The sequence below is a fragment of the Chrysochloris asiatica genome, unplaced genomic scaffold, assembly GCF_000296735.1.
Source record: "Chrysochloris asiatica unplaced genomic scaffold, ChrAsi1.0 scaffold00152, whole genome shotgun sequence".
In the NCBI taxonomy this organism is placed as follows: Eukaryota; Metazoa; Chordata; class Mammalia; order Afrosoricida; family Chrysochloridae; genus Chrysochloris; species Chrysochloris asiatica.
The window spans coordinates 614,071-624,127 of NW_006408670.1; the positions used below are offsets into that span (position 1 = coordinate 614,071).

Genomic DNA, 10,057 nt, shown 5'->3' on the forward strand with positions numbered 1-10,057 from the left:
ATATTTTGAAATGACACATCAGACAAGGGACTTATTTCTAAAATATTTAAGAAACTACAACAACTCTTCAAGAAAAAGACAACCCAATTAAAAAATGGGCACAGGACATGAATAGACACTTCACCAAGGAGGAGATCCAGGGAGCCAACAAACGTATGAAGAAATGTTCACGATCACTAGCCATTAAAGAGACGAACACCACACAACAATGAGATATCATCTCACACCAGCAATAACAGCAAAGATCAAAATTAGAGGTCAATAAATGCTGGGGAGAATGTGGAGAGACTTGGACCCTCCTGCATTGCTGGTGGTACTGAAAAATGTTTCAATCTCTCTGAAAAACAATATGGGGCTTCCTCAGAGGGTTGGAAATAGAAATAATTTATAATTCAATAATTCCTCTATTTGGTATTTACCCACAAGAAATACAAACCATAATATGAGTAGATGTCTGCACACAAATGTTCATCACAGCACTATTTAAAATAGCAAAAAGATGGAGACAGCCAAAGTGCCCATCAACTGAGGAATGGATAAACTAACTTCAGTACATACAAAGAATGGAATATTATGCTACCTTGAAGAATAACAAGGAAGCTCCAAGCCACCGCATAACATGAAATTAGTCAGTCACAAAAGGAGACATACTGCATAGGACCACTAATGTAAAAGACTAAGAAAAAGAACCAACACCAAAGGGAGGGGGGGATTCTTTGCTGGTTGCTGGGAAGTGAGGTGGGGTGAGGGAAGGAAGGGGAAGGTGGAGCACAGTGCATGGAATAGACACAGTGTAGTTTGGATGCTGGGGAGAGGGCAATATACATGAAGGGAGAGAGTAATGGAAGACCAAAGCAGATGGGAGAAAAATTAGGCAGGTTTGCATGGACTAAGTGGGACAGAGGTAAAGAATGATGTATGCATAACCTTGGAACAACAGGGCTCTGGGATACATGGATTGAGACACGGTTGGAATAGGGGAAGGGGGGTAGAAATAATGTTAATATTCTTGGCTGTCTTTTGAATCTTGGTTTCCCTTGCATACCATTATAAAATAGACACTGGAGGGGGAGAGAAAGGAATAGCCAGATATATCACCATAGAAAGCTTGTAAGTCCGTCTTCTGCCTATAACCGACTGGAATACCTAAAATGGGGCTACAACGTGCCCAGTGGAATCCTGAACAGCATCAAGATTCTTCAGAGGAGGGAAATTTCTACTTGAAAGGATGGACAGACCAGCCTGGAGTGGCTAGAAGAACAGAAGGTATTTCTTGAAAGAGCGACAGGAAAAATACAAAACAATACAGGCAGACCTACTGATTACTACAAGAATTAGAACATTGCTCTCCCAGGAAAAATCAAGGCACGTTTTTCAGATCCCCTCAGAGCAAACCCCCTTCCAAGATTAAAACTCAATGGGAATACACACTCTGGTTGATGGCCACGTTCATCACCGATAAGGGGAAGTGTGGGAAAAACAGCAATGAAGCTGCAAGTTAAGTCCTTCAACATTCAATAGACTCCTGTGAACTCAGGTGGAGACCTGGTTGGCCAGCTGTGTGGCAATACCTGGGGACTCTTGGGCTCAGAGTCAGTGACATAGCCACAGAGCAGTAGAGTGGAGCGTGAAGCATCCATCTGATAAGAAGAGAGGGCATATGCACAAGAATACCCACACTTGCAGATAGTACCCACTTGACCTGGCTTCAAAGCCTAGATGATCAGAGCTCAACCAGAAGAAGAAAGAAGAGGAAAAAAAGAGTAATCTGATACAATTTGATGAACTTGACCTACATCTATGGATGCAGTAACTCAAAAGAGGGAACAAATCTTTACAGCCAGGATCATTCCCACCCCTTCCACACACTAAGTTGACAGGGATGGACAACAGGGTCATTGGCTATCCAAAGTGGGGGAGCTATAAAGGCAAGAAGTGACTGGCTTACAAGCTTTTAAAAAGGAATCTAGATCCAGAGGGCATGGAGGAAGGTAGAATCTCCATGAATAGTATCCAATCTGTCTAGGCGGGACTGATGAAATGAAATGCATATGGGTCTCTTGTGATACAATAGTGAATAATTGTTATCAGGACTGATTGTGAGGGATGGAAATGTAAAGGTAGATGTTTTGTTGCAAGGAAGGAAGTGATTTGCAATCTAGGAGCGGAGGTCCCTGGGACCATGAAAGGAGTAGAGAGCAGGACCCTACCCAGAGAAGCAGTGAAGTCAGAGATTGAGGCAGATATGATGACATGGAGAGATGGAGCAGCTGGAGACTTTAGACCCAGGGAGGGAGAGGGGCTGTGTGTTGACGACCAGGGGGCAGTCTTGTAGGATGTATCCTGTGGTTGGTTTTGGATGAATGGAGGTTATTGTAACCCTGGCAATGAAACATAAACCATGGCAATGAATGTAAAACTAATGTTCTCCCATGTAAACTATCACATAATTCAAAATAAGACATTTAAATTTTTTTTTTCTTATAAAGGAAACAAGTGTAAATTGCTACAATTTGATGAACTTGACCTATACTTATGAATATAGTAGTTGAATATACCAACTAAGAGGGAAGCAGTCTTCACATCACATGTCAATCCTATCCCCTCTGCATACAGGGTAGATAGGGATGAGCAGCTGAGGTATTGGCTACCTAAAGTGTGTGTTTTTTTTTGGGGGGGGGGTTTTAGAATGCACTTTGTGACTGGACTGGCTTACAAGTTTTCAAGAGGGAGTTTAGTTTTCATTGTGTCTAGAAGTGTCTGGTCAAAAAGAAATGGGGATATGATTCTTATGATTGAATAGCAAGTAATTGTTATCATGTCTAATTGTGATTGTCACAACTGTAAAAATAGAAATTTTGTAACAAAAAGCAGGGAGTAGATAATTTTACAGTCTAAGAACCAAGGATTCTAGGTCCATCAAGAGAAAAAAAAAAAAAAAACATGAGTGGAATGTGGGACCCCATCAATTGAATCAGCTACACTAGAGATGGAGGCATAGATCATGGCATGGAGAGCTAGAGCAGCTGAGGACTCCAGACACATGGAAAGAAAATGGCTGTTTGCTGGAAGCCAGGAGACAGGTTTGCAGCATGTGGCCTTTCATGGTTTAATTGATTATATATTCCTGAATGGTTTTGTGTAATTCCCTCCCAAAACAAACAAACAAACAAAGTAATAGAAGCAAATCCTGTTGAATGATGATGCACATTGCAATGAAATGTAATGTGCATTATCATTCAACAGTATTTGCTTCTATTGCAAACATTGCAATGAAAACGACAGTGTAAAATTGATATTCTTTCATGTAAACTGTCATTTAATTCACAATAAAATATTTAAAATAATACTACAATATTCAGTATGAATTGCACCTTAATATAAAGAGTTCAACCACAGCTTTGTCTGAAAGCAGAGAATATCAGAAAGATGTTTACTTGTGCTTTATTGACTATGCAGAGACTTTCATGACAAGCTATGGACAGCATTGCAAAATATGAGTATTCCGGAACACTTAATTGTGCTCATGAGGAATCTGTACATGGACCAAGAAGCACTTTTTCGAACAGAACATGGGAACACTGAATGATTTAAAATTAAAAAAGGTATGCAAGAAGGTTGTATTGTTTCACCATATTTATTCAACCTGTATGCTGAGCAAATAATCTGAGAAGCTGGGTTCTATGAAGAAAAATGTGACATCAGGATTGGAGGAATATTCATTAACAACCTGCGATATGCAGATGATACAACCTTGCTTGCTGAAAGTGAAGAGGACTTGAAAATGAAACATTTACTTATGAAGATCAAAGAGCACAGCCTTCGGTATGGATTGCATCTCAATGTCAAGAAAACAAAAATCCTCACCACTGGACCAATAAACAATATTCTTATCGATGAAGAAAATATTGAAGTTGTCAAGGCCTTCATTCTACTTGGATCAGCTATCAACACTCATGGAAGCAGCAGTCAAAAAATTAAATGACATATTGCATTAAGCAAATGTGCTGCACAAGACCTTTTTAAAGTGTTGAAGAGCAAAGATGTCCTCTTGTGCCTGACCCAAGCCATGGTATTTTCAATTACCTCATATGCATGTGAAAGCTGGACAGTGAATAAGGAAGACAGTAGAAGAATTGATGCTTTTGAATTATGGTGTTGGAGGAGAATGTTGAAAATACCATGGCTGCCAAAAGAACCAATAGTTATATTCTGGAAGAAGTGCAGCCAAAGTGCTCCTTGAAGGATGGCCAAACTTTGTTTCTCATACATTGGATATATTGTCAGGAGGGACCAATCACTGGAGAAGGGTATCATGTTTGGTAAGGTGGAGAGTCAGAGAAAAAGAGGAAGATCCCCTATGAGATGGATTGAAAAGTGGCCCAGAATTGGCAGTGTTTCATTCTGCTGTGCATAAGGTCACTATGGGTCGGTACCAACTCGATAGCACTTAACAACAATAACATAAAGAAGAAAAAATAAATCCTCACTATTGGTCCAATAAATAACATCATTTTAAATGGAGAATAGAATTCTGGTTTGGCACTGTGGGATAATGTACTGGAACACAAAGTTTGCATGCACTGTAATGTTGACTATTCAACTTCACCAGCTGCTTCTCAGAATCCTTATACAGGTTCATTATGAATCAGAAACTACTGGAAGGCACTTAACAACAACAACAAATAAAAGGTGAGATGATTAAAGTTGTTAAAGACTTCAGTTTGCTTGGATCCACAATCAAAGCTCATGGAAGCAGCAGTCAAGAACCCAAATGATGCATTGCGTTAGCAAATCAGTGGCAAAAGACCTGACCCAAGCCACGATATTTTCAGTCACCTCATATGTATGTGAAAATTGGGCAATTAATTAGGAAACTGTAGTAGAATCAATGCATTTGAATTATGGTGTTGGAGAAAATATTTAAAGTACTATGAACTGCTAGAAGAACACACAAATCTGTCTTGGAAGAAGAAAGACCATGCTCCTTAAAAGTGAAGATGTTAGGACTTTGACTTTTATAATTTAAACATATTAACAAAAGGGACCAGTTCCTGGAGAAGGGTATCATTTTTGGAAAAGTGAAGATTCAGGAAAAATAGGAAAATCACCCAACAAGGTGGTTTGACACAGTTGCAAAAATAATGGACTCAAACATGACAACAATTGTTAGGATTGAACAGGTAGTATTCTGTTCTTTTTGTATATAGGGTTACTTTGAGTTGGAACCAACTCAAAAGCACCTAACCACACCTACAACATGATGTTAATGAGGTTGGATGCAATCTACAGGACTTGAGCTATAAAAGGAGACATAAGTGAACATAGAAGGAGGGACCCATTACCACCTAAGCAGAAGAGCCAGAATTGGGTTCCCTGCACTGTGGAGCTCCTATATCCAGTGAACAATTTGTGTCAATACATATGATAATATCCAAGGAATGCTGGACTTGCAAATACTGAAAGAAGATAAGCCCTTCACCAAAGTCGATTCTCTGAATTTAGATTTCTGGCCTCTTGAATTTAGATTTCTGTTTGTTAAAGTCATCCAATTGTGGTATTACTTAACACAGTTACTTAGCAGAATTAGATAACTAAGACAATCTCCTTAGTCCTCAAAATGACATCTTTGCTTCAAAGAGGTATTTTGTAGACTTGCAGTCAGCAGATGTAAGTGCTTAGAGGTGAACTGGGAGTAGCATGGCAGCTCCCATTTTACTCCTAATAACTGCATCTAGTCTCCATTACAGTGGACTGCTGCAACCAGCCTTCCAGCTGTGTGTTCTAAGTCAGTTACTTCTAACACTCATTGAATTTATTGGATTGTGAAACACGGGGAATACCAATGGCAATATATATATATATATAATGAAATATTGCTATCCATTTATCATTTGTGATGTGTTCCTGTGGCATACAAAAAATGTGAATAGGTTGTATCTTACTCAGCAGTTATAGCTGAAAAAGCTGACAGAATCATTATAATACTTCCCACCAATATGAATACAATAGGTATTTATTCTGGAACAAATGGAAGTCTAAAGAAAATAAGAGAGTTTTGTTATTAATAGATTCTAGAATGATTGATTGCTCAATTTACAAATGAATTGGCTAAAGATGTTGAGAAAAAAAGCAGCAGTTTTCGTGGATGCCCCTTTTTCTTGAGTTGTCGCATATTTATGGGAGGAATTGAAGAGGAATTTGCTGCTGCCAAAGAGTTGCTGGGGTTCATGGGCTCTGATGTGTTGTATTGTGGAGCTATTGGGACTGGATAGGTTGCAAATATCTGCAATAGTATGCTGCTATTAGTATGGATGAAACAGATGAACCCATGAATCTTGGAATCAGGTTTTGACCCAAAACTATTGTCTAAAATCCTAAACATGAGCTCAGGATCATGTTGGTCAAGTGACATACTCCTGTATCTAGAGTGATTGATTGTTTTCCCTCAGCTAATAACTATTAGCATCAATTTGGAACAATACTCATGGCTAAGGATTTAGAGTTACCATAAGACTCGTCTACCAATAAAAAGAGCCCTATCCTTCTGGGTAGTTTGGCTCATCAGATCTAGAAGATGATGTATGCAAAGAGCTACTCAGAGAAGGACTTCTCGTCTGTTTTCCATTTTCTATGAGAGAAGGAGACTCTGAATTTGCCTTTTGGCCTTAGGTATGAGCTTCAATGGTCATGGGAACAGCTGGGCAGCAAAAGCTTGCCTGGTTCAGGAATCTCAGAAATGGGCCTATATGTTTTAATTTAGTTTATTTTCATGCCACTTCATTAATTCCCCAAAGAAGAATAGTAATGTGCTTGGGTACCAAGAATGAATGCAAAGCGGGGCCCAAAATGAATGGGAAAGATTCTGCAAGAGGCTTGCCAGGAAAGTGTGGTGGGGGAAAGAAGAAAGCAGCCATGGATTGAAGTGGAGGTTATGGCAATAGGGGTTGGATAATGGAAAAAAGGAGAAAAAGGATGGAAGGTGGGAGGATCAGGAGAGTTGAGTATTCTATATCATGTCAAGTAGCCTATGCTGAAGTCTCTAAGACTTTTGAGTTAAATCTCCTTGGACTGTAAGAAATACAACTTGCCTATTTGGCAGCCTTCATGTGTCCCCAGCTCTTTCACATGCAAGAGTCCCTTTGCAATGCATTTCCCCACTTTTTCTCACTAGCTCTTGCCTCAGTTAACTTTAAGACCTCACCAATAACCTAATTCAAGTTCCAACTTGAACATGGAAACAAAAATTTGTTCTCTTTCTTACTTGCCACCTTCCTAGAAATCCAGGCTCAAAATTGTCCCACTGTCTAAGGAGAGTTTTCCTAGGTCAGGTGAAGCAGAGAGGTCAAGTTTAGGAAAGAGAAACAAGTAGAGAAGAGCAAGGGGGGGGCACGTTTCTCCAGCGCTCTTATGCTGTTGTGGCTGGCTACCACTTTCTGCTCCTTGAGCCACTCACCTTTGCTGTATTGCCAAGATGTCTCCTTCCAACAATCTTACTCACGACAAGCTATATGTGAAAGGAAAGTGAATGGTCAAGAGAGTGGACTTTGATGTTCCTATGAAGAACAACAAAATAACAAACAACGAGCAGATAAAGGCTTCCATCCCAAGCATCAAATTCTACTTGGACAATGGAGCCAAGTCAGTTGTTAATATGCTCCACCTTGGCCAGTCTGATGGTGTCCCCATGGCTGACAAATACTTCTTAGAGCCAGTTGTTGTTGAACTCAAATCTTTGCTGGGCAAGGATGTTCTTTTCTTGAAGGACTGTGTGGGTCCAGAATTAGAGAAAGCCTGTGCTGATCCAGTTGCTGTTTCTGTCATTCTTCTGGAGAACCTTCGCTGTCATGTAGAAGAAGGAAAGGCCTTAGGTATGAGCTTCTGGGAATAAGGTTAAAGTCAAGCCCAGTGAAATATAAGCTTTCTAGGCTTCACTTTCCAAGCTAGGGGATGTCTATATCAATTATGCTTTTGGCACTGCTCACTGAGCACACAGTTCCATGGTGAGAGTGAATCTTTCACAGAAGGCTGGTGGTTTCTTGATGTAGAAAGAGATGAATTACTTTGTCAAAGCCTTGGAGAGTTCAGAACGATCCTTCCTGGAATCCTGGTTGGAGCTAGACAAGATCCAACTGATCAATAATATGCTGGAAAAAGTCAATGAGATGATTATAGGTAGTGGAATGGATTTTACCTTCCTTAAAGTGCTCAATAACATGGAAATTGGTATTTCGCTATTTGATGAAGATGGAGCCAAGATTATCAAAGACCTAATGTCCAAAGTTGAGAATAATGGTGTGAAGATTGTCTTGCCTATTGACTTTGTCATTGCTGACAAGTTTGATGAGAATGCCAAAACTGGTCAAGCCACTTTGGCCTCTGGCATACCTGTTAATTGAATGGGCTTGGACTGTGATCCTGAGAGCAGCAAGAAGTAAGCAAAGGCTGTCATTCAGGCTAAGCAGATTGTGTGGAATGTACCTGTGGAGGTATTTGAATGGGAATATTTTGCCCAGGGAACCAAAGACCTCATGGATGAGTTAGTAAAAGCCACTTCCAGGGGCTGCATCACCACTTGCTGGCCAAATGGAACACCGAGGATAAAGTCAGCCATGTGATCACTGGGGGGTGCAAGTCTGGAGCTCCTAGAAAGTAAAGTTCTTCCTGGGGTGGATGCTTCCAGCAATGTCTAGTGATTTCCTGCCATTTGGTTCCTGTACACAATTCTAAGACAACTGAATGTTTTCCCTTTGGCATTAACTTGTCAAGATTCTGCTACTGGCAAGAGATGAAGCACCAGGAACCCTTAAAACATATTCACAGCATCTCAGCTCATTATGGCACTCTGGATTCTTCTACATTTTTTAAGATCCATTTAAATTTCTAGTGGTTAATTAGTGCTTTCTAGAATGTACTTTTTTTTTTTTCATGTTAAAAGAAAGCGAGCTGTGTTAGCTTAGTTCTCTTTAAGTAGCTTACTCTGATTAGCATTGTCATTGTGTTATTACTGGAATGGAAATATGAAATTCCAGTTTTAAGCAGGTATAGGGACAAAGTTGATGATCTATTAAATAAACAATACCATTGTCAAAAAAGAGAGGGAGAGAGAAAGAAAGAAGGGGAAAGAGAGAGAGAAAAACAAAATAAATCAACAACAGAAAGAGATCATCAGAGAATGACATCACTATGAGAGTGCTAAGGTATGAACTACACATCCTGACACAGTCAGAGGGGGTGATATTAAAATGACTGTAGAATCCTTGGTGGTGGAAGGCAGGCCATCACCACAGGGGGAAGGGCTGCCACAGTAATGATATCATTAGGATTGGTCGCTCAGTGTGGTTATTTGTCACCAACCCTCTGACTTAATAAAGTAACTGGTCCCCACCAACCCTAATTGGCAGACTACAACACCCACCATTGGATGGAGAGGGAAGTTTCCACCTTGGTAAATAAGAGAGGGGATAAACTTCTAGGGATGCACAGGATGAGGCCACATTGACCATGATAGGCCATGTGCAGGGGTAGGAAGGATTGGCACACATAAATTACCACCCTGGACGATACCAACTCTAGTGACACCACTGTAATCAGAGTTTCTGAATGCAGAGTGGGAGTTAGAACAAGAAAGAAAAAGAAAGGGAAGAAAAGAGACGTTAAATGGGCTTAAACTGATTGTTTTTGACAATGCTAAGGTAAGATAAGAACCAATAGATCCGTTTTGGAAGAAGTACAGACAGAGTGCTCCTTGGAGGCCAAGATGGCCAAACTTCGTCACTCATACTTTGGACATATTGTCAGGAAGAACCAGTCACTGGAAAAGGATATCATGTTTGGTAAGATGGAGGGTCAGAGAAAAAGAGGAAGACCCCCAATGAAATGGATTGGCCAGTGGCAGCATCGATAGACTCAAACGTGACAATAGTAGTGAGGTTGGCCCAGGATCGGGCAATGTTTCATTCTGTTGTGCATAAGGCCACTATGCATATGCTGTGCTTAAGGTACCAATTCGATGACACCTAACAACAGCAACATCAAGGTAAGATATAACAGAGTG

At 40.2% G+C, this 10,057-nt stretch overlaps 2 pseudogenes; both read left to right on the forward strand.

The window, feature by feature from the left end:
• The first annotated feature begins 6,179 nt into the window (after positions 1–6,179).
• LOC102813481 lies at positions 6,180–6,763 on the forward strand (annotated as a pseudogene).
• A 711-nt stretch (positions 6,764–7,474) lies between these two features.
• On the forward strand, positions 7,475–8,693 carry LOC102839013 (annotated as a pseudogene).
• Positions 8,694–10,057: the final 1,364 nt, after the last annotated feature.